Source organism: Protopterus annectens, chromosome 1.part1 (genome assembly GCF_019279795.1).
Source record: "Protopterus annectens isolate FY-2018-M chromosome 1.part1, PAN1.0, whole genome shotgun sequence".
In the NCBI taxonomy this organism is placed as follows: domain Eukaryota; kingdom Metazoa; phylum Chordata; order Ceratodontiformes; family Protopteridae; genus Protopterus; species Protopterus annectens.
In genome coordinates, this window is record NC_056726.1 from 1,154,593,640 (window position 1) to 1,154,617,962 (window position 24,323).

A 24,323-nucleotide genomic window follows, 5' to 3' on the forward strand; every position below is an offset into this window, starting at 1 on the left:
CTTGAAGCCATGGCTTTGACACCAGGCATCTGTCTCAGTGAGGCTCCTTTGTAGGATGTCCACATCGTTAGGAGTTTTGATTATGGCTCCTAGTTTGCAGTCATCTGTGAACTTCATTAGCCAAAGATCTTCTGTGTTAGCCTGTACTTCAGAGAAGTAGATACCAAACAGGAGTGGACCCAGGACTGAACCATGTGGTACTCCACTTGTCACTGGTCTGAAGTCAGATTTGGAGTCTGCTACTTTCACAGTGTGGGTTCTGTCAGTGAGCCATTTGGCAACCCATCTTGTGACATAGGGATTTATACCTAGTTTAGTGAGTTTATCTATAATTCCAATGTGGGGGATGATGTTGAAAGCCTTGGCAAGATCTAGATAGGCTGTGTGAACCACCTTACCCTTGTCTACGGCTTTGGTGACTGCTTCAAAAAAGTCTATCAGGTTTAGGATACATGATCTGCCTTTTACAAACCCGAACTGGGTGGGGTCCAGAGTTTGGAGATTACCAATGTCTTTGTTTATAAGTTCCATGATGATATGTTCCATGGCCTTGCAGACCAGGCTCATCAGGCTAATGGGGCGGTAGTTCCTGGGGTCCATGGTGGCTCCCCCCTTGTGGAGTGGGATAACCATTGCTGTGCAACATTAAGCAGGCACAAAGCCTGAGGTGAGGCTATCATTAAACATGGTACTTAGGTGGGGTGCCAGTTCATTCTGTAGTTCATGTAGAACGCAGTCTGGGATGTTGTCTGGTCCCATGGATGCTGTGTTCTTGGCTTTGGAGAGTGTGGCTTTTACCTGTGCAGCTGTGATTACAGGAACTTTGCATTCTTCCGGTATAGAGATGGCCTCTTTAGGGGGTGAGAGGGGAGGTAAAGTTAGCACTGAACCTATCTGCCAGGATTTTGGCAATATCAGTTGGGTCTGTATATTTAGTGCCATTGTGCTATAACTCAGAGCAGATCTGAGTGTTGCCATTGAGATTCTTGACATAGCTATAGAATGCTTTGTGGTTGTCTTTAGAATCAGTGGTGATTTTGTTTTTGTAACAAGCTTTGGAGAATTTTATCAGGTATCACAGCTTCTTACTGAGGCTGACCAGGGAGCTCCTCCACTCATGAGATTTTACTCTCTTTTGCAACAGTTTCTTCCTTCTGTTGTACAGTTTGTTTATGGCAGGGGACCACCAGATTAGCTTCCTTTTTTTGGAGGATAGCGTCTTGGTTCTGTTTGGGATAGCATGATCCATGCACTCATGTAAGTGCTTATAAAGTGCAATTGTGTAGGATTCAGTAGTCGTAACTGTATTGTCCATCTGTATGGGTGTCATGAAGTTCACCACTTCTGTCTTAAGAAGCATGAAGTTGGCTTTGGAGAAATTTTTTACCATGGTTTCCTTAATGGGGTGGGGGGGTGGGAGCAGGATGTGGATATCTAGGGTAATTAACGTATGGTTGGATCAGACCAATGAGGCGTTGACTTCAGGTGAGGAACACCGGTCACTCATATTGGTAATGACTAGATCGAGGATATTGTTGCCCCTGGTGGGGTTGTGGATAAATTGATCCAGGGCATTGGAGTTTATTTATTCCAGAAAGCGTTGAGCAAAGGAGTTGGTACATGAGTAGTTTTCCCAGTTAATGGTGGGGTAGTTGAAATCGCCCATTATTAGCATGTTTGATTGAACCCTAATATTTTCCAGTACATCAAGAAAAGAGGAGTGGGAATCCTGGGGCATGGTGGGTGATCTGTAGCAAGCTACAATTTGGATTGCAGTTTTGCCCCGAGTTTGTTTCATTTGGATAACCTCGGCTGCATTATGCTGAGCAACTAGCCTGGAGGTGTGGATATCCTTAATGAATATGGACACACCTCCGCCTTTGGTGTTCCGGTCCAGGTTACATGGCCAAAAAGTGTGGTATGAGTTATAGCTTGGCAGTGCAGAGGTGCTCTCTGGAGCCTTGAACCAGGTCTCAGTCACTGCACAGATATCTATGTTCTCCATTTTAAGGAGTGCCTCGAGTGAGTGCATTTTGAGATTTAGACTTCTAGCATTGAGTAGCATCATCCTCAGTTTTTGCTTGCCTGTTCCTGTTATGGTGGTGAGTTTGTCATTTGAACCTTGCCTAAAAAAGGCACTATAGGGGTGGCAAGAACCTTAGCCGGTATCCAGAATCCCAGGTGATAGGTGCAGGCCATCTCTGGCAAAGCATTGTGGTCTGTCGACCATGTCATCCCAGGCAGACAGATATTGTATCACTTTAAATGGCACCAGAAGCTTAGCCAGTTGTTGAAGTCAACCAATTTGCTTGTGACCACTGCTTATGTCATCATAGCCACGGTCACAGGAGGACTTGGAAGAGGAACCCCCTGCTGATGTCCCTGCAGGCAGACATAGGCATGCTCAGTACACTCTGGTTTTGGCTAAGAGGCAATGCATAGCACATTCACAAACATGCACAAACTAGGAACATCATAGGGCTTCTGAAGTCATGATTCCAGTGCCTAGCTATAGCTGGTGGAGCCCTGCAGTATTCTCCAGCCACATGTACACATATATTCACAGTATGTGCCATGCTACACAATATAATCATGCAGAAACAGCTGCAGCAGGATTAGCAAAGGGAAGGGATACACAGTCCCCCACCACTGCTTATGTCATCATAGCCACGGTCACAGGAGGACTTGGAGGAGGTTTTGGCTATGAGGCAATGCATAGCACATTCACTGACAACTTGGGGATGTGGGGACTGACACCTTACTCCTACTCACATACATAAATTAAAAATGATGGCAGGCAACCCACACATCCTGAACCTGCTCATTACATTGCTATGTACTGCTTGCATCTGAAATAGTCAGCCCTGAACTACAGTTGTATCACCTGCTGCATTTACAAGCTAAGTCTGTAACCTACACAGTACTTGTAAGAATTATTATGATATGGCATTGTATGTATGGATCTGCTACATTATGCAAGTAAATATAGTGGGCTACTTGGACAGAAATAGCATCCACATGAGACTACAGATACCCATTCCACTATCATGTTTCCATTACTATTCACTAGGCCTCATGCATGGAATATTCCTACTGCGGCAGATTACTGGTACATGAGTCAAAGGAGATGTTAGACAGTGGGGTGACATGATAGTCAAACTAGTGTGTATCCCAGCAGAACATGTGGTGGTGTTCCACCTCCCCAACACAGCAGTGTTCCCTTGTTACTGCTGTAACAGAAACTCATCAATGGTATATCAGCATTCTAGGAAGTCTCAGGACAGTAACATATAAATTAACCATACATTGTATATCTTAACGCAGGAATAACAGTGTACATAGTTATGCAGTTGATTGTGTGATGAATAATCCCTGTCCATCAAGCAGCTTGTGTGGCTCAAACGACTAGGGAAATTAGCTTGTGTGATGGTGTTCAGATTCAAATCTGGAAGTACCCACTTATTTTGGATATGAGGTGTCATTACTTTGTGTTTTACAGACTATCAGTCTGCAGAGTTGCCACCTTTTAACAAGGCCAAAGTGGGACATGGGGGTGTGGTCAGTAGGACATGGGGGGTGTAACCAATATGACACTGGCCATACCCCCACCATGACATCACCAGAAGTGTTATAAAAGATGCAGTATTACAGTTATGGGTACAACATTGTGAAGTTATTACAGCATACTGAAAACTCACAAACCATTTAAGTGAAGTGAAGCATTACTGCAAAAAACACATTACTCAGTTGTAGCAGTAAGTAACCTTTAAAAGGAAAAAGCACACTACTCATTAAGCAAACACGTTTATTTTAAAAAAAAGTAAAACAATCCTTCATAAACCAACCATGACTATTCTGAAAGAAAACTAAAACATCTACATACCACGCACAAGTTAAATGTGTATAATTAAGACTGTTTTTATTACAAACTAAAGCTAAAGCAAAGAAAAACAAAACTACATATTGCACACTAGTACACTAACTAAATCACTTTTTTTTTAAAAGTGTAATTTTGCATTTGATTTTATGGCTTGAAGAAGGGCCCGGTTTGATACAATATTTGAATAAAAGTCACTACAGTTCATCCAGTAATTTATAGTCATCATTAGTTCGACTTTTAATAAGTCCACATTACATCGGTTTCGCACATCTGTCCATTTACTTTTCACCAAAGAAAAAACTCTTTCTGCAAATGCATTTGATGTTGGTATAGATAATACCCTAGCAATTACCAGATATAGTGCAGTCAGATCAGGCCCTTCTCTGAAAAGCTTCAGCCACTTTTTTCCTGGGGTCAAGCTTGTGGTACATAACTGTTCAAGCAAGGGCCTAACTGCTAAGTAGTCCATGAAAAGATGGTCTTCATCTACATCCTGCAGTCTCAGGGCAATGGTCATATTGAGTAAGTCACTGAAAGCAAAGGGCTCATTTAGAGATAATTTAGGCAGTGTAAACAAGTAGTTGTTTTTATTATAGTCAGACCACTGTTCTAAGTACTTTACTGCTGTCTCCAAGAACACGATGAAGTCTCTTTTCAGTTTGTTAACAGAAGTGCTGTCTAATGTGCTCATAAGTGCCCTAAGTTTCCCTCACAAGAAAGCACCTTCAGCTCTTGCCTGCAGTTTGTGCTTCAGAGAGACCGTTACACAAAATGTTTCCATGGCAGTAAGTGCTGATTTTTCTAATGTACTTATATGTTCATTGAAATCCACAAGAACAGCACTGAGAAATTGCAAATAGTACAGCGTATGCAATGCATTCTCACCATGCTCATTACCTGAAAAGTACTGCCATATCTGCCAGGGGGTCTCCTCTTCTCCCTGGGAGAGGAAATAAGACTGGAGCACTGGGAGATTTTTCACCACTTTTTCAATGGCTGGGAGTAGTGACAGCCACCTTGTTGGCACATGTCTTAACAGACTCTCAAATTCCATGCCACAAAACTCAAAGAAGTCTGTCAAGTCTCTGGTCCTTGTGGCAGAACCTGAGAAATGGCTGAAAAATGTCATCACAAATACTTCCACATCATATGGTAGTTGTGGTGCAGCTTTTTTGGTTGCATTATGAATGATGCAGACAACACAGTTAGCCTTCTGCAGTGATGGGCACTTTTCTTTTAATCTGGTTTGCACACCCAGATTTCTTCCCATAGTTCACACTGGCATTATCAGTCCCATATGCTGAAATGCTATTCCAGGGCAAAGAGTGCCTTTCCGTAATGTTCGAAATTTGCTGTGATATAGTCTGGGCAGATTCATCAGGGTCTTCACAGAAGTCCAAAAGGCCATTCACCACCCCTTCTTCTTTAGAAAAATACTTCACAACAAGTGTAAATAATTGTATGTTCCCCTTGTTGGAAGCATCCGATGAAATTGCAAATGAAGTGCCTGTTTTTTGATGGTCATGCAGGATGCATTCCAATGAGTGCGGTACCAAAACATTTTCAGCAATGGCTTCAGCCTTGGTTCTTCCACAAGATAGTTTCTTTGCAATGTCCGAGTCACCATGCAACTGGCTGGCCAACTTCACTGTACAGTCCAAACTGTTATGGGAAATATTGTGCTTAACAGCATAGAACTCCTCAGAGGCTTCTGCTGCAATGATCCTAAGTTCTGGTCCCTCAATGTTTGTGTTCCTTGCCCACTTTGTCATCAGGTGACTGGATTTTGCTTGAAGAATAGTAGTCTTATGTTGTTCATTTGCCTCATGTCGTGCAACATCGTTTCTTCCACTGTGGGTCACTAGAAATTCTTTCTTGCACTAACTGCAGAATGCTTTTACATCACTGCATCTCTCGATCCAGTCGACTTCCATTTTCCAAAAATTCTGCCACTTGCACATTCTCTTGCTGATGGCTGACTGTGATGAAGCTGCTGCTTGAATCTGTAGTTACCTGATATGCAACATATTTAGCAAAAGTGTGTTAGTAGGGTGCAGTAACATATTTGTGCACGAATGAACTGGCTAGAAACACTGGCACATGAAAGAACTGACTAGAAACACTGGCACGTGAAATCATTGGTTTGAAAAAGACTGGCACCTGATAACAATCATAAAAACATTGGCATATGAAACATGAAGCAGTTTAACATTCTTCTTCTTTGATATAGACTCAGTGAAGACCGGAGAAGGAACTGGCCTTGGCTCTAGATGATTGCCATCGTTAAATGATGTCCCGATGACCCCATGTGCAAAAATAGGAAAAAGGGGTTTTAGATGGATGAATACGGACACTGGCACTTGAAAGAACTGGCTACAAACAGTGGCACACAAAAGAACTGGCTACAAACACTGGCACACAAAAGAACTGCCTGCAAACACTGGCACACAAAAGAACTGGCTACAAACAGTAGCACGTGAAAGAACTGGCTACAAACACTGGCATGTGAAAGAACTGGCTGCAAACACCGGCATGCAAAATAACTGGCTTGAAAAACATTGGCATATGAAAGAACTGGCTTGAAAAACATTAGCATATGAAAGAACTGGTTTGAAAAACATTGGCATATGAAAGAACTAGCTTGAAAAACATTGGCATATGAAAGAACTAGTTTGAAAATTATTGGCATATGAAAGACCTAAGGAATGTAGCAGAAGAGAATTAACATTACAAACCATTTAAAAAAGGTAAAATAGTAAATGAGGTAATGTAGGAGGCATTTTGGCCATTTGAAACGTTGACATTAACACAGCTTGTGGAAAATGAAATGCATTATTTGTACCGTCGAACATGCCCCCCACTCCTCAAGAAAATAAACACATTTTCACTGTACCAAACAGCCACTCTAAAATGAATGAGAATGCACTAAAGACACCATAGATCCAATTTACCTTTAGACCACAGCAGTTAAGAAAAAAGAAATAAACTTATAACACTAATTTACACAGCAGAATGATGTATTAACAAACAGGCCCAACAGTAGCAATGGCCATAATTGGATTATAATGAAAGCAATACATTGTAAATTTATTGAAGACATCGCTAAAAACAAAATACAAACTTTGCTACTTATAAAAGAAAGCTATACTGAAACAATGACATGTTTTAGCACAATCCCAAAAGCACTTGCATTAACTTTTGAATATGCATCCACAAAAAAAAAAATAAATAAATAAAAAAGGAAAAAGGACAAAAGGTATGTAAACATTTTACCTTTTAAAAGTACTTCTTGCAAGAGCGGCTAAAATAAATTGCAATGCACAGCAGACCCCATGGACCCCCTTTACCTCAAAACATAGCAATTAAGAGAAATAAAAATAAACCTTTAACAGTAATTTACCCAGCACAATAATGTAATAAACAGGTCCATGTAAAAGCAGCACACCCATATTCATATTATTATTAACAAAGCAGGACATTTCAACCTCAGGTTGGGAGGGTGACCTAATGGTTAAGGTATTTTCCTTATAAATACAAGGTGCAGGGTTTGAATCTCCCAGGGGATAATTGGCTAGGCTTAAAATGGCTCGCAAGGGCAGTTAGCCTAGTATTAATCTATGAACCTATTAAAGACAGCATAAAATGTACACATTTCTACATGAAAAAGTGCAAACTATCTTCAAGTATTTTCTATCTGTAAACAGAAAGTACCCTGAAAAAGCCATGACAATAGAAATATATCACACTACATTTATCTCTAAGATTGTCCCCACCAGAAATAAAAAAAACTTCTATACACGTTTCAGCCTTTAAAAGATAACACTTCCAAATCATACCCAAATAACCACAACAATTATAATTACATCTGCATACACACACACACACACACACACACACACACACACACACACACACACACACACACACACACACAGTTTTTATACCTTTAAAAACTACTACTTGGAAATCCCAAAATAACCACTGCACAGATTTAAATACTGCGTACTGTACCCCCGTTTCCTCTAAACATTAACAACTTAAATTTAAATAAAGCACAATATTCCCATTTTAAATTACTACTTGGAAATCTTAATATTACCACTGCACAGATTTAAATACTGCATACTCCACCCCCGTTTACCTCTAAACATTAAAAACTTAAATTTAAATAAAGCACAATATTCCCATTTTAAATAACTTGAGTCACAAAATACTATTCACTGTTGTACTTACCACTGTCACAGTCTTCGCTGGGCTAGCTGGCTTCCTTCCTGCTGGAATGGCTGGCTAGATGACTGGCTCTCTGTCTGCTGGAGTGACTGGCTGGCTAGCAGGCTCCCTCCCTGCTGGAGTGGCTGGCTGGCTCCCAAGATGGCTAGCTAGCATGTTCTCAGAGCTGGCTGGCTGGCTGGGTTCCTAGATGGCTGTTTGGCTTCCTAGATGGCTGGCTGACTTGCTGGCTTGCGGGCTTGCTGTCTGGCTTCTTAGATGGCTGGCTGGCTGGCTTCCTAGATGGCTGGCTGGCTTCCTAGATGGCTGGCTGGCTGGCTTCCTAGATGGCTGGCTGGCTTCCTTCCTCGATAGCTGGCAAATAATCTCAGTCCTTTCTCAAACAGCAGCTGTAGAAGCGCTAAAACAAAACTGCTCTACAGCTGCAACCTTTGTAGGCCTCTTCTGAGTGGAATCCCCATCCCCTTCAATCCTTGCAGACAATTGCTGTATGATTTACACCACCTGGACCTAATAGGGAATACCTCTGCCTGCTGGTCTGGGTTGGTGATGTAACCACATTGCCATGGAAAAAACTGAAGTATTTTCAGCTTTTCCATGGCAATTCAGCATGTATCAGAAAATTGGACTTTTAAAGTCCCATTGCTTGACAGTGTGGGCAAAGGGAAGACAAGGTTCAACCCATGAGCGGCCCACTGACAACGGGACGGGTGTTAAATGTATCAGTCTGTGTGTGGTGTAATTTATTTATTTATTTATTTTATTTTACATTTGTTGACCAAGATAGTCTGACTGAATACATGTCCATTTTCAGCGTAGGCCTGGAGAGAAAAGCTCCAAAAAACAAGTAATATCAATAATACAATAATACTAAAACAGAGCGAAAAAAGAATGTAGATACATTATTTCACAAGGTTTAACACAGTAGAAATATGCTACCACATGCTAAAGGTTTAACGGAGCGAGAAAATAATATAGATACATCATTTCACAATGTTTAGCACAGTAGGAATACGCTACCACACGCTAAAGGTTTAACTCAGTGACTAGCAGGCAAAACTGTACATTAACACATTTGATCAATAGAATTACTGGCTTGCTAATAATCAGTTGAGTAGAGAAACATCAAGTTGTTGGGTTGGGTTAGTCAGGGTTTAGGCAGGGGCAGAGCCAGTGTGATTTAAAGTATTTTTGAGGCCTTTTTTAAATAGGGATAGACAAAATTCTTGGCTAAGAGCTGCAGGAAGTAGGTTCCAAATTTTACCAACTGAGTTTGCAAACAAAGAATCCCCTGCTGTGTTGTTGGATTTTAGGGTTAGAACCAATAGTTTATTTGAGGATTGAAGTGGCCTGAGAGCATTATGTGGGCTGATAATGTTCTTGAGAGTCGGGGTATTATCCGGCTGGTTGAGTACTTTGTGTGCTACTATAAGCTGGTTGAACTGCAAAAGGGAAGGAAATTCCAGCCATTCAAGTTGAACTAGGTTGCTGCAATGGTGAGTCCTATATGCTTTACCAGTGGCAAATCTAACTATGTGGTAGTAACAGGAGGATAGTTTGTTGAGGTTAGTTTTAGAAAGGTTGGCAAATACTGGTGAGGCATAGAAGAGAGTGGAGAGAAGGTGGGTCATAGTTAATAGTGTGGTCAATATGCATGTCAAGTTTGAGGTTGTTGTCTATTGATACTCCTAGGAGCTTAGTTTGGTCATCTGGGGAGATAATGGTGCCATTGTTAGACTTAATAGTGAAGAATGGATGAGTGGACCTATGGGTAGGGGAGAAAAGCAGCAGCTTGGTTTTGTTAGGATTCAGGAGCAGTTGTCAATTAGTTAGCCAGTTTTTAATACTATTAAAGGTATCCTGGGTTGGGGTTAGGAGATTTGTTTGAGAGGAGGCAGAGCATATCAAGGTAGAATCATCTGAATATTGGATACAGTGTGCATTTGGGATGGTAGTATGAAGGTCGTTTATGAAGATAGAGAAGAGGAGGGGTCCTAGTATAGAGCCTTGAGGGACTCCTAGGGTGACTGGGTGATGGGATGACAGCTTATCCTGCCATAGGACAGGCTGCTGTCTACCACTTAGATAGGACTGAAACCATTGTAGTGAGTGATGGTCCAAGAAGACTGATTTCATGGTACTGAGCAGTAGCTGATTGTTAACCATATTGGAGGCCTTAGAAAGGTCAAGAAAGAGTGCTGATGATAGTTTGTTGTTGTTTCAATTAAGGTTGATGACATTAGTGAAAGATAAGAGAGCTGATGTGGTACTATGGTGTGGTCTGAAGCCATGCTGAGAGTCTGCCAGCAGTTTGTTTTGGTTAAGGCAGTACATTAGTTGTTTGTGGATGCATTTTTCCAAGATTTTTGCTAGTGGTGACAGAATGGCTATGGGTCTAAAGTTGGGCAGTTCTATGGAACTACCTCCTTTATATAGGGGTATTACATGTGATATTTTACATATTGATGGAATGGTTGCCTCGGAGATGGATCCGTTAATGAGAATAGAGACTGGGAGTGCAATGGCATCTATGGCTAATCGCAGGTGCTCAGCAGGGAGGTGGTCAGCTGCTAGAGTAGTGGGTTTTAGTTTTTTGAGAAGGGCATGGATGAGGGTAGTAGGGATAGGTTGGAAGCAAAAGGAGAGATGAGTCTTGGGGAGATTTGAGCTATCTGTGGTATTCTTTGAGTTAAAGCAGGGGGTAAAGTGGGAGGGGTTGGGGTGGGTAGGAGTGAGTTGGGTGACTAGTGCCTCGATAGTTTCAGTAAAGTAGCAATTGAATGTGTTAGCAATTGCCTCTGGTGTTTTGTCAAGTTCTGCTGATGGGGTAGGAGTTGTGTTATGGCCTGGATGGAGGAGGTTGTTTATTCCAGCCCAGAACTTTTGAGGTTTGTTTTGATGCTTTTGTTGCAGGTGGGTATAGTAGTATTTTTTTGTCTGATGTGATGGATTTTTTAGTGTCATTCTTTAGATGTTGGTAACTGACCTGATCTATTGGGTCTTTAGTAGCATACCAAGTAGTCCATGCCTTATTTCTATGAGTTGTTTTGGTTTTTGTAAGTCTAGTTAGTCATGGGACAGTTCTAGTTTTGGCATGGATGGTGTGGATAGGGGTATATGAGTTAAGGATAGTGAGGAATTTAGTATTAAAGAAGGTCATGGCCTCATCTAGTGGGAGTCATTTATGTTCTGATCAGTTGTAAGCCTTGAGATCATTTAGGAAGTTGTCTAGGTTAAAGTTTTTTTTGTTACATCAATTTATACGTGCGGAGATGGGGGTTATCAGCTTTGTGCCTGATGATATAGGTAAGGCAATGATCACTTAGATCATCGGGTAGAGTACCTGAATTGTACATCTGTGGGTCACCATTGATCAGGATCCAATCTAGGATACTACCTTTGCCTTTGTTTTTGCTATACCTAGTGGGGGAGGATATGGTTTGAGTAATCCCATGAAGATTTATGTGGTTACTAGGGGCTTCGGAGGAACAGGTATTCCAGTCAATGTTAAAGTCACCTAAGACTATGGTTTCTTGGGGATAGTTGCAGGCTAACCAGTGCAGAATATGTTCTAGTGTGCTGACATTCTTTCCAGGGGGTAAATAAATATTGACAATAAATCTATATTTATTTTTATTTATTTGTATTTTGGTGATGAGAATTTCAGCATTATTTACTTGGGGAGGTTGTTGGGTGTCAATAGTGACTGTAAGGTTGGACTTAAATAATACAGCTACCCCACCACCTTCCTTGGATGTCCTGTCCAACTTAAGGATGTTATACCCTGAAGGAGTTACTTCTGTGTCTTTAGTTGCTGGTTTTAACCAGGTTTCAGTAAGACAGGGAATATCTGGGTAGTGGACAGCTAGGAGGGCATGGAGGTAGTGGATTTTATTATTTAGGCTTCTGATGTTAGATGGCAGGCCAGAAAGGAGTTTGGGTGCTTATTTAACAGAGGGAAGTAGGTAGAATTGTACCCCACAGAGCTAGAGTCAGCAGGTGTGGCAGTGTTAGGGTTTGGGTGAGGGTTGTCAGGTGAGGATGAGCCAGGGATAGGGTGGATGGCACCATCCTTGGTAAGGTTGTAGTTCAATATGGTTATGAGTTTCAGGATTTTGTTTATGAGCTTAAGATATTGCCTGTTGTTTTTTTTTTTTTTGGCAAATGCAATTGGATCTGAGAGAATGATAGTATTTGGGAGTTATTGCTTTAGGTGAAAATGTACTATTAAACTGTTCTAACTTCTTAAGAGCAAGAGTGGTAGAGGTTTGGGATTTGGGGCATTTGAATTCTGGACAGAGTAGGTTTTCATATGCGGTGAGGTGGTAAGGTATATAGAGCGTTATTAGTAAACAGAGGGGTGAGAAAAATTTGGATGATATCATTGCTGCTGTTGGGACAGTGTACAAAATAAAGTGTTAGTAAATAAGTAGTTATGGGCTATGATGTTAGAGTAGAAGAAGAGGAAGCTGTAAAGTATAGGAATATAATAGGGTAGGAGAGGGTTGAGTAGTTTAGCAGAAGGGCGGTATCAGTAACACACAGGTTGTGATTGGATTAAGTGAGAGGGGGTGGGCTTAGGGCACAATAAATTTGGCAGTACTGTGGGCAGTTGAGATTTGGGGTCAGGGCACGGTGCAGAGCGAGCCCTTTCATAGCGAGGGAGAGTGAAGCGGGGCTATACCAGATAACACTGCTACTAAAGATAGCTTGCTCCAGGTACGTTCTTAAAAAATATACCACTTATACTGTAAACTGCACAGTTTTTATTTCTAAAAGCAAGTTACTAAAGATAGCTTGCTCCAGGTATGTTCTTAAAAATATACCACTTATACTGTAAACTGCACACAGTTTTTATTTCTAAAAGCAAGTAAATGTAAAGTGTGTACTGAAAACAGCACACTGTTCTTTTTTAATGAAGCAAATAATTTATTGTAGCCAAGTTTTACATGACTGATATCCAATGCACTACAGAGGGATATACTTCTAGTGATACATTGTTTGTCCAATTACTTAGTAAATTAATAGATGAAATGGGTAGGCGAGGGCGAGCGGAGCGGGACTATACCAGATAACACTGTTACTAAAGATAGCTTGCTCCAGGTATGTTCTTAAAAAATATACCACCTATACTGTAAACTGCACACAGTTTTTATTTCTAAAAGCAAGTTACTAAAGATAGCTTGCTCCAGGTGTGTTCTTAAAAAATATACCACTTATACTGTAAACTGCACACAGTTTTTTCTAGAAGCAAGTAAATGTAGTGTGTACTGAAAACAGCACACTGTTCTTTTTTAATGAAGCAGAGCTCTATTTTGTTGTATCCGAGTTCCGCACGGCTGAAATCCAATGCACTACAGAGGGATATACTTCTAGTGATAGATTGTTTGTCCAATTACTTAGTAAATTAATAGATGAAATGGGTAGGTGGGGATTTTTGCCAGTGCTTTTGGAACCAGTGAGTTTGCTTTATAACACACAAAGGAGAATATTTGTTGATATTAACCTTAACTGTTACAGAATATATAAGGGGCAGGTAGAGCGAGCCTTCCATGCTTGGTCGCTGAGTAGAATGGGTTCTTTTGAGTGTTGCAAGCCTTTCAGTGGGACTTGGGGCAGAAAATCTTAACTGTTAAGAAAATATAAGGGGCAGATAGAGCGAGCCTTCCATGCTTGGTCGCTGAGTAGAATGGATTCTTTTGAGCATTGCAAGCCTTTCAGTGGGACTTGGGGCAGAGAACCATAACCAAGTGTCCCTGGTGCATTGGAAGTTTGTCAGGTAATATTATTAACCTCTGTCACATATTAATTACGTCAGACAACTTTAGAAAGTCATAGCCAATGTCAGTGATGTTCAGCACTACAGAAACAGGGACAGATGTAATTTTGTGTAACACACAAATCATGGACTGGAGTACAGGTAGGTGTGGGTTGGAGTCAGGTTAGAATTAGTGAAAATCCCACTGGGAATGCTCATGCACTTAGTTAAGCAGAGCCTAATTCAGTTGCTTCCCACTCAAAATGACTTCTTATATATAGATATGTCTACAGATACATACATATATGTATACCTATCTGACATATCTGTCTGCCACTATCTGTCTCTCCTTATAGATAGTCCTGCCTTTTTTCATATATCTACATAATATATATATATATATATATATATATATATATATATATATATATATATGTATATATCATACTCAAACACAGACACACACACACACACACACACACACACACTTCTGTTTATATATACGTCCCTGTTATAGGCATAAATATATATGCTTATATGTGTGTGTATGTCTGTATTGTCCTACATACCCTGATAATAGTGATTAAAGCTGCACTATGACACATATATAACGTTGCTCAAAGGACCAAAAGTAAGGAATCAACAGTAGATAATGCACTTACTTACAGCCCTCTGTGCCTACTGAAAGTCACCACACACACACCAACAGGTGAACAGGTGGTGTTATGTATCATGTTGTATACGCTCGTATTGACAGGGCACATTGTTTTTGCTCACAGGCTTGCCCATCCAAATGCAAACACCCACATATGGCCAAAATGGGTGATGTAGCCATGTAGCTAGGATAAAAAAAAACAGTTATCTGACTGCTAGGCTACTAGATGCAGAGCACAGTGAGAAGCAATGTCACTCTGCAAACCACACATGCTGTTCAACACAAGCCTAGTTTATGTACTCCATAACTAGTCAATTGCAGTCATGTGTAAAAGAGACATCAACTGTAGCATGTGCAATAAGTACTGTGATCTATAGTGTGTAAGACTAGATAGAAAGGTGTTCTAATCTCAATCCCATCCACTTGGTGTGTGTGTGTGTGTGTGTGTGTGTGTGTGTGTGTGTGTGTGTGTGTGTGTGTGTGTGTGCGCATCTCACTGCAAAGCAAATGGGAATCATACATTGACTACCAACTGAAATAATTTGCACTTTCTGGCCCTTGCAGGTGATGCTGGCCTCCAAGCTCCTGTCTTCCACAAAGCCTGCTGATGTCATGTACCTTTGGCCCTTATAGGTGATGCCACCCTCCAAGCTCCTGTCTTCCACAAGGCCTGCTGATGTCATGTACCTTAAGACTTTCAAATTGCCATTCTAATGTCAGACTTCAGCTGTGGCGCATGTGATAAATACTGTGGCGGGTAAGACTAGATAATTAGGAGTTCTAATCTCATTCCAGGCCACTTGGGGTGTGTGTGTGTGTGTGTGTGTGTGTGTGTGTGTGTGTGTGTGTGTGTGTGTGTGTGTGTGTGTGTGTGTGTGTGTTTATGTGCCTGTCTGTACAATAAATCTGATCACTGCAGTGACTTAGAAAGAGCCTGGGTTTTGTAGTTTTTTGATTGTAGCAGGTGATGTGGGCCTCCAAATTCCTAACCAAAACAATGCCTGCTGATGTCATCTAGCATAACATTATCTAAAGAGATGCTAATAGCAGAGTTAAGCTGTGGTGTGTGCATTAAATACTATGATTTGTAGTGTGTACCATTAGATAGGTAGGGGTAATAATCTAATTGCAACCAACTTGGAGTGTGTGTATGCTGTGCAGTCTTCTGTAAACATTAATTGGTAGTGGCACTATTCTCATTGTAGCCAGGTTTGTGTGTGTGGATGTTAGACCATTTTACATCAATGTATGTGATCATGGGATCATTGGGCTTTAGTAGACTAATGGCTATAGGTCCCTTAAAATCCTAGTCAAGTTCTTACCTTTATCTACATGAGCATCACATATTACCCCTGTCCATGAGGGACACAGAAGCCCTGTGGTGAAATGACAGTCATCCAGGCAATCATACAGATTGCATCTGAAGAAGACCGATGAGGTATACTGTTTGCCATCAGGTGGGAGTCTGTTTCAAAGATCTGTTAAAGTCTGGTAGACATATCATCCCCACAAGCATGTATATGTAATGTCACATAGAAGGTTAATGTCCTCACAGTGAGTAATCCATGTACTATTCCACCTACAGATATGCAGCATTTCCAATACAGCAGGGTCAGACATTTCCCTGTATGCAAGTCAGAGATCACATCTGAGTAGTCTACATGACACAAGCTACAATGTCTGTTATTTGAGATGATTCCCATAGGACAGATACTGGGGACTTGAAGTTCCCTTGTAAGGAACCTTTGTGTTGTGTGCAATTTCCACTGGTGTTTAGAAAGGTACATGACAAAATGGCCATTGCACTCAAATATGGGCATGCTTAGGGAAGAGTAGTGTGCAGTTGTCACTGGTGCTTGGAAAGGTACATGACAAAATGGCCATTGCACTCAAATATGGGCATGCTGAGGAAAGAGTACACGGAGGTCATAACTATGTCATTATCAGGTGACAGTGCCCTCAGTAATGACATGAGCATGATATACCTCTCTTTATACCAATGGGGAGACATAGTGATCTATGGTAAAGTAGGTGTAAACATGTGTGACCAGGCCTGTGTGCTAAGGTCTATCACCCATGATTATGTACATCAGGCATTGCTATTGATGTGTTACTTACCTGGAACATTGGTTTTCTTCTTCTTCTTTTGAATGTTCCCATTAGGGGTCACCACAGCGGATCATCTGTTTCCATTTCTTCCTGTCCTCTGCATCTTTTACTGTCACACCAACCATCTGCATGTCCTCTCTCACCACATCCATAAACCTTATCTTAGGCCTTTCTCTTTTCTTCTTATCTGGCAACTGCATCCTTAGCATCATTTTCCCAGCAGACCCAACATCCCTCCTCAGCACATGTCCAAACCAACTCAATCTTGCCTCTCTGGCTTTATCTCCAAACCATCCAAAATGAACTGACCCTATAATATACTGATTCCTAATACTGTCCATCATAATCACACCCACTGCAAATCTTACCTTCTTTAACTCTGCCACCTCTAGCTCTGACTCATGCCTTTTTGTCAGTGCCACCGTCTCCAACTCATATAACATAGCTGGTGTCACTACTCTCTTGTATACCTTCCCTGTCACTCTTACTGGTACCCGTCTGTCACACATCACTCCTGACACTCTTCCCCACCCACTCCATCCTGCCTGTAGTCTCTTCTTCACCTCTCTTCCACATTCACCATTACTCTGAACTGTTGATCCCTAGTATTTAAATTCATTCACTTTTGCCAACTCTACTCCCTGCATCCTCACCATTTATTTATCCTCCCTCTCATTCACACACATATATTCTGTCTCAGTCCTGCTGACCTTCATTCCTCTCCTCCCTAGAGCATATCTCCACCTCTCCAGGGTCTTCTCAGCCTCTTCTCTACTCTCACTGCAGATCACAATGTCATCTGCAAACATCGTAGTCCATGGGAACTCCTGTCTGACCTCATCTATCAACCTGTCCATCACCATTCCAAATAAGAAAGGGCTCAGAGCTGATCCTTGATGTAATCCCACTTCCACCTTAAACACATCCATCACTCCTACCGCAGACCTCACCACTGTCACATAACCTCCATGCATATCCTGTACCACTCTTACATACTTCTCTGCTACTCCTGACTTCCTCATACAATGCCAAAACACCTCTCTAGGCACCCTGTCATATGCTTTCTCCAAGTCCACAAAGACACAATGCAACTCCTTCTGACCTTCTCTATACTTCTCCATCAACACTCTCAGAGGAAACATCACATCTGTAGTGCTCCTTCCCGGCATGGAACCATACTGCTGCTCACTAATCATCACCTCCCTTCTTAACCTAGCTTCCACTACTCTTTCCCATAACTTCATGCTGTGACTGATCAATTTTATCTCTCTGGAGTTACTACAGCTCTGCACATCACACTTATTCTTAAAAATCAGTACCAAAACACTTCTTCACTCCTCACAGCATCCTCTCACTTTCCAAGATTTCATTAAAAAATATGGTTAAAAACTTCAGTGCCATCTCTCCTAAGCACCTCAATGCTTCTACAGGTATGCCACCTGGACCAACAGCCTTTCCATTCTTTATCCTTTATATAGCTGTCCTTAATTCCTCCATGCTAATCTGTTGCACTTCCTGATTCACTATCCCCACATCATCCAACCTTCTTTCTGTCTCATTCTCTTCATTCATCAGTGCCTCAAAGCACTCTTTCCATCTGCTCAACACACTCTCCTCACTTGTAAGTACATTTACCTCATTATCCTTTATCACCCTTATCTGCTGCACATCTTTCCCAGCTTGGTCCCTCTGTCTAGCCAATCAGTACAGGTCCTTTTCTCACTCCTTAGTGTCCAGCCTTTCATACAACTCTCCATACACCTTATTCTTAGCCTTCGCCATCTCTGTCTTTGCCATACACTTCATCTCCTTATACTCCTGTCTACTTTTGTCATCTCTCTGGCAATCCCACTTCTTTGGTGTTACTGATGGAAATTATACTACATTCTCATTTGCATGTGATTTACAGCCATGAGTATGTCAACAAGCATTTGTTTATGATGACCTTCTTGTAGGAGATTGACATGACTGGGAGGTTGTGTGACCACTGCCAGATTGCTGTGACATGAGGAGCTTGTTTTCTTCTTGTTAGGTACAGCCACGTCTATGCAGTTGTACAGGTTCTTGCATAAAGCATTGGTGTAGAGCTTGGCATAGTTGCCTGTCCAATCTGAGGAGGGAGATGCAGTCAAGCTTTTTATACTATCCCATAGGAGGTTATAATTTGCTTTGTTGAAGTTTATTACTGTGTTTGCTGCAAGGGGGGCATTCAGGTGTGAGTCTTACTTTTAAGGAGACCGATTTGTGGTCAAATCTCACCATGGAGGACCTCACAGTGGAGGTTCTACAGTGGTCAACCATATTGGTAAGCACCTGATGCAGAATGCTGGTTACCCTTGTGAGGATGTCACTCCACTAGTTCAGGGCATTGTAGTTAAGGACATGGACTAACCTTTGGGTAAGTGAGTTTGAGTATGAGTAACAAACACGGTTGGTGGTTAGTGAAAGTCACCCCACACCATGGTGTCCTGATATATCTTGATCGACACAAGTAGATTCAAATAAGCACAGCAGGTGTCCTGATTCATGGAGTTGGTCCTGTAGCTGGCACTGGCTTGATTAGGTGCCATACCAGCAGTGAATAGAGCCTGCAGTGTCTACAGGGAATCACACTCTAACCAATATGGATATGTATCTATCTTTAACGAATATGGATACACCACCTGCATTACCTGGCACACTTTCAGTTTGAAGTCTGAACATGTCGAAGGTCAAGTAGCCTGGTATGGCCATGGTGCTGTCTATAGCATTGAACCACATGTGCGTGACTGCACAAATATCTGCATCTTCCAAGGTGGGGACACCTTCCAGTGAGTGGTGTGTAGTGTTGACATTCCTAGCATGTAGCAGCATAACTGTGATGTTGTTTGAAGATGGCGCTAACTCATTGGAAAATTTCCCCTGAGACATCACCTATAAGATGAACTATGGGGATGTCAGCAGCCTTGGCCAGTACATAAACTACCAGGGGTGACAGATGAACACCATCTCTGGCAAAGCATTGAGGTCTGTTGAGCAAGTCATCCCCAGCTGACATGTACTGGATCCTCTTACAATGAAACCACATGATAAGCCAATTATTGACTTCAATCATTTTCCGTGTGTATTAAGCCATCATCCTAGATGAAGGTCAAGTGTAGCTGAAGGCTATGAGCATACCTGCCAGAGACACAGAGTCTGTAAGCTCAGTCGTGCATCTGCATACAGTCCATTGAGGAGATACAGGACCTATGAAGTCATCAAAACGTTACCTGATGTTGACAGAGCTGAGTGCATGTGTGGTATGCATATCTTGGCACCTCACAGACAGAGAAATGTGACCTTTCACATATGTAGCCTGGTGAGAAGGACATCAATGTGTCTCATGATGTAAACATCTATGAATAATAGGGTTGAGTTTGTATTTTGCCTCAGGTGTTTGTTGAGACAGTGGTGCATGCGCAATTATGTATACTGTGCTCTGCAGATGTACGACTATGTGTAGTGAGCTTTAAATTGGGTTTCTGAAGTGTCAGTTGTCTGTGTATGTGTCTGGTAGGAAGCTTCTCCCAGACAGGTGTTTGTGATGTGAGTGTGGATGGAGTATGTGGTGAGGTGTGCATGTTGGCAAACTGCTCATTGTCATATATACTGACCACTGTGTGAGACAGCATGGAATCAAGGTTTGTAATATAGTCTCATCTTTCACATGTTGTGCTTGTGTGGCATAGTAGTATAGGGGTAGGGACACTTTCCACATCTCAACAGCAGCCATTGATAATACCATTAGTAATAGAGTCTTGCTTGTGTGTATGCCACAGCAGGCCATCGTTAGGCAGTGCTCTGACAGATGCTGAAATATAACATGTCGTCACCTTTATGTAGTTCTCCTAAGGTAACAAAGAACCTGACAGTGTGCCATAACATGGTTGAATGAGTACAATTCTTTGCCAGGCATATGGCCCTTGGATTAACCATAATCCTCTTATTAGACATGGTCACAATAGCATACCTACAAATGTGACAATGAACAACTCCAGCTAAATTAGAGTAATGCTGCTACACCCTTGGGGTTGACAGTCTCAGACACACTGTCTGTAGGCATGCCTTGCAGTGGAGATGATGATATCTGTACATGCACAGAGACCTTGTTCAACTTTTCAGTCATTACTTTGGCCTTGCTAGTCTACAGTGTCTGTCAAATAACCAGACAGCAAACTGGATGTTGTGTGACTTGATGTCGGAACACAGACATATGTCCTGGTTAGATAAATGTACAGTATGACATACCTAGGACATGTGTGGGGTACACACACTTTGGCTAAAGGTGGCTGCTATTTTGCAGTAGGCCTCAGATCCATGTCATGCAAATGTGCACCATGATGCTGTTGAAGGTCAATCTGCATGCACTGCTGTGAAATTGTCACCAACAGAGATCACTGCTGCTGTAGTGATTGTTTGAGCAACCCTGGATGGTTATGTCACCAGACATTGAACATTATATTGTGATGCTACAGCTGTGCTCCAACTCACCATCTGGTCAGTACCCAAGTGAAATCCTAACGACCCTGGAATACAAAGTATAATACATGTCACACTCAAATCAGTTCTCTGGTTGTTAATCAAGGCATCTACATGGAAAAGGGTATGTCAAGCCTACAGAGTGTTACATGACATGGGGATAACTATGTGGCCTGCTCCTCATGTTGACCTTGGTACTAACATTTCACTTCTTGTGAGAGACAAAGTGTGGGAACATGGTATCCCAGGAGAGAGTGGTTGTGGTAAGACCAGCAGCAGTTGTAGCCAGGCACCAGCATTTCAGGGACTCCCCTCTTGTCAGCATTCCTCACAAGGTAATTATGTCATTTCAGTACACCCTGCTTGAGTAGTGTCCATCTGCAGAACAACTATGTAAACACACCCTCCTTACCTTCCCAGGGTGCACATTTGACTTTCCCCATCACTGTTTGCCTATGCTCTGTACAGACACAGACATCTTGTATCATTATCTTCTTGGAAACCGTGATGGAATTAACTGCGATACTTAGTTGCACACAGGACAACTAGCGTGCAGTGACAAGCACTGTCCCCAGATGTCTCAGTAGTCTTATATTTAATGCCATGAAAAGACTTATCATAGAACTGATCAGTAACAATGTAGAACACCTGCTGACACTGGCCCAAACTCAATTTGTTTTGTTCAATGTGAGATCATGCTTACTCTAACCAGTAGATCTCCCTGAGTGCTAAACTATGCACTATGCAATGGATGAGGGGAAAATGACTCACTCCACTTACCATGATCTGAGAAGGAAATTTGACAAGATTAGGCCATCAGGCATCGTTGAAATATTGTACAAGTTATTTACAAAGACGTATCTGAAAGTCATTATCCAGGAAGATAGCATTCGGTAGCCCACTGTTACAATGAAGCCACTCACCAGTGGACTTCCCTCACAAATCATTACTGGGACTACCGCTTCTAGCCATACCCTTCTCTGCAGTCACAGCCACTGTCAGTGACCTCAGAATGAGAACATTTGCAGATCATTGGAAATAGGAGCTGTCACTGAATCCCACACAGAACCAACAGTTATTCAGGATAAGTTGACAAACACATTCAGTTGTTGTCAGAACCATTGACAAATGCTAAGTGACAAGGACTGCAAAATTCTATACTTTTGGAAGTCATCCACCTCTGGAAAATATTGTATTGTCCGCACACATCCACCTCTGAAGCCCTGGATGTACTGCTATGGGAGCATGATTGTACATGACCACATGAACTCAAAGCAGATGTAGTTGCTGAACTATGTTCACAAGTTCGATGCTCATCTCCAACCAGACATTCCATCACCCATTAGTCAGGCCTTTATGGACACAGAGAGTGATGTAGCCTTTGACTTTCACTGGTCGGTAGGATGTGGAGATTTGTTCAATGTTGTACAACCTATAGAGAAAGGTATGGTATGTAAAGCCCAGAATGTCATTGATACACTGTATTTGCACTCATCACAGCTATCATGGAGTCAAATGCCACCTTTGGTATGTAGCCACATAGGCATATCCGACAACTGTAACAGCCACAGAGATTTCACAGTAAACCAGTACACAGTGTACATAACATGTTCAATGTAGACTGTGCCAAGGCCATAATTGTATTCTGTTGTCTACATGCTTTGGAGGGGAGGAGTATGGCTGCCATACAGGGAGGTGTCAGATCCCACTGTGTACCTCCTGCATATCCAAAAAAGGACTAGAATGAGAATTACCTGTTCCAGACAGCTACACCTTGTCTGTGGTATAAATAGAACATTCTGAAGAGACAGGTATGTAACCCACATACTACACCCTGTATGTAATAGGCTGCCCATCCATGAGAGGCACACTTCCACTGTAATGCACATCATGTGCAAGTTACACAATGGGATGCAGAACAAGAAAATTATAAGTGGTTTAGGACAAATGTCTGTAATGGACACAGGGAAATTGTAGATGGTTCATCTCGTACACCAAAGCTTGTAAATGTGTCAGCTCCCAAAACCTTTCTTACACATATCAAGGGTACCAGACTTTGTCAGAGATTAGGGATGCATGGCTAGGCTGAAAGAAGCCATAGGTCTTGTCAGCTTATAATACACATATGAACCTATGGAGTCATGCACCTATACTGCTTTACCTTTCTGAAGACATTCTTCTTCTGTGCTGACTTTCCATTGCACTCTGATGTCTGTGGGGTTTTTTGTACCTATTTACCCATAGGTGCATTCTACACAATCCTGAAGCTGAAATATAAACAGTTCCACGAGACACCTTTCATTGTGTAAATATACAGACATTACAGCATCATCCAACATAATGTACACAAAATAATGTGGTTTACTCATGACAAATGGCAGCATACAATATCTGTCAGTGACCAGTACAAGTAGCATGTCAAAGGCAACAATGGATGAAACAAATACATAGAAATTTAGTCACCCTGTGCATCGGACATATCTTCATTTCCCTGCATCAATGACAAGGATGACAGGGATGTGGCACAGGTATCATCACTTGCACAGGATGTTGTGTGGGGATGCATTAGGCCTAGGCTGACCCAATAGATTGGCAACCATGTGTATGAGCCAGGAAGGGAAGCAGGCAAGATTAACTAAGAAAATGTGCTGTGTGTGTCTATCGGTGACCTGATTGTGATAGTGTTGTGTGAGTGTCTGCATGAACACAGTCAAGCTCAGTTCTAGACCTATATGTCAGTAAGTTGGACAGCTTTCAACCATGTATGGAAGAGCTGACAGTTCACTGTCTTTGCCCCCGAACATGGGAATTGGCTCTGCCAGGAGTTGCACTGGCACCTCCATGCCCAAGATCAGGAGCAAGGCTACTACCTGAGGGTGATTGCTGTCTGCTGGGACTGTGTCCTCTATGGGAACACCCAGGACCATGAGCCTATGGCCTGTCACATCTTGGTGTGGACAGCAGACTCCCCTCTGGAGCCCTGGATGTACTGCTATGGGAGCATGATTGTACATGACCACATGAACTCTAAGCAGATGTAGTTGCTGAACTATGTTCACAAGTTCGACGCTCATCTCCAACCAGACATTCCATCACAGACAATATGTGTTCCAAGACAGATATTCTGCAATCTGTCTCAAACCATCTTTCCACTGCATCAGTCAAATGATCCAGGGTATCAGCAACTTGGT

General features: G+C 41.9%; 1 long non-coding RNA gene across 1 annotated transcript in view; it reads right to left on the minus strand.

Annotated features, from left to right (window-relative positions):
- Positions 1–24,323, minus strand: part of LOC122809127 — a 277,534-nt gene that overhangs the window by 22,847 nt on the left and 230,364 nt on the right. The gene's annotated exons all lie outside the window — the stretch shown is intronic.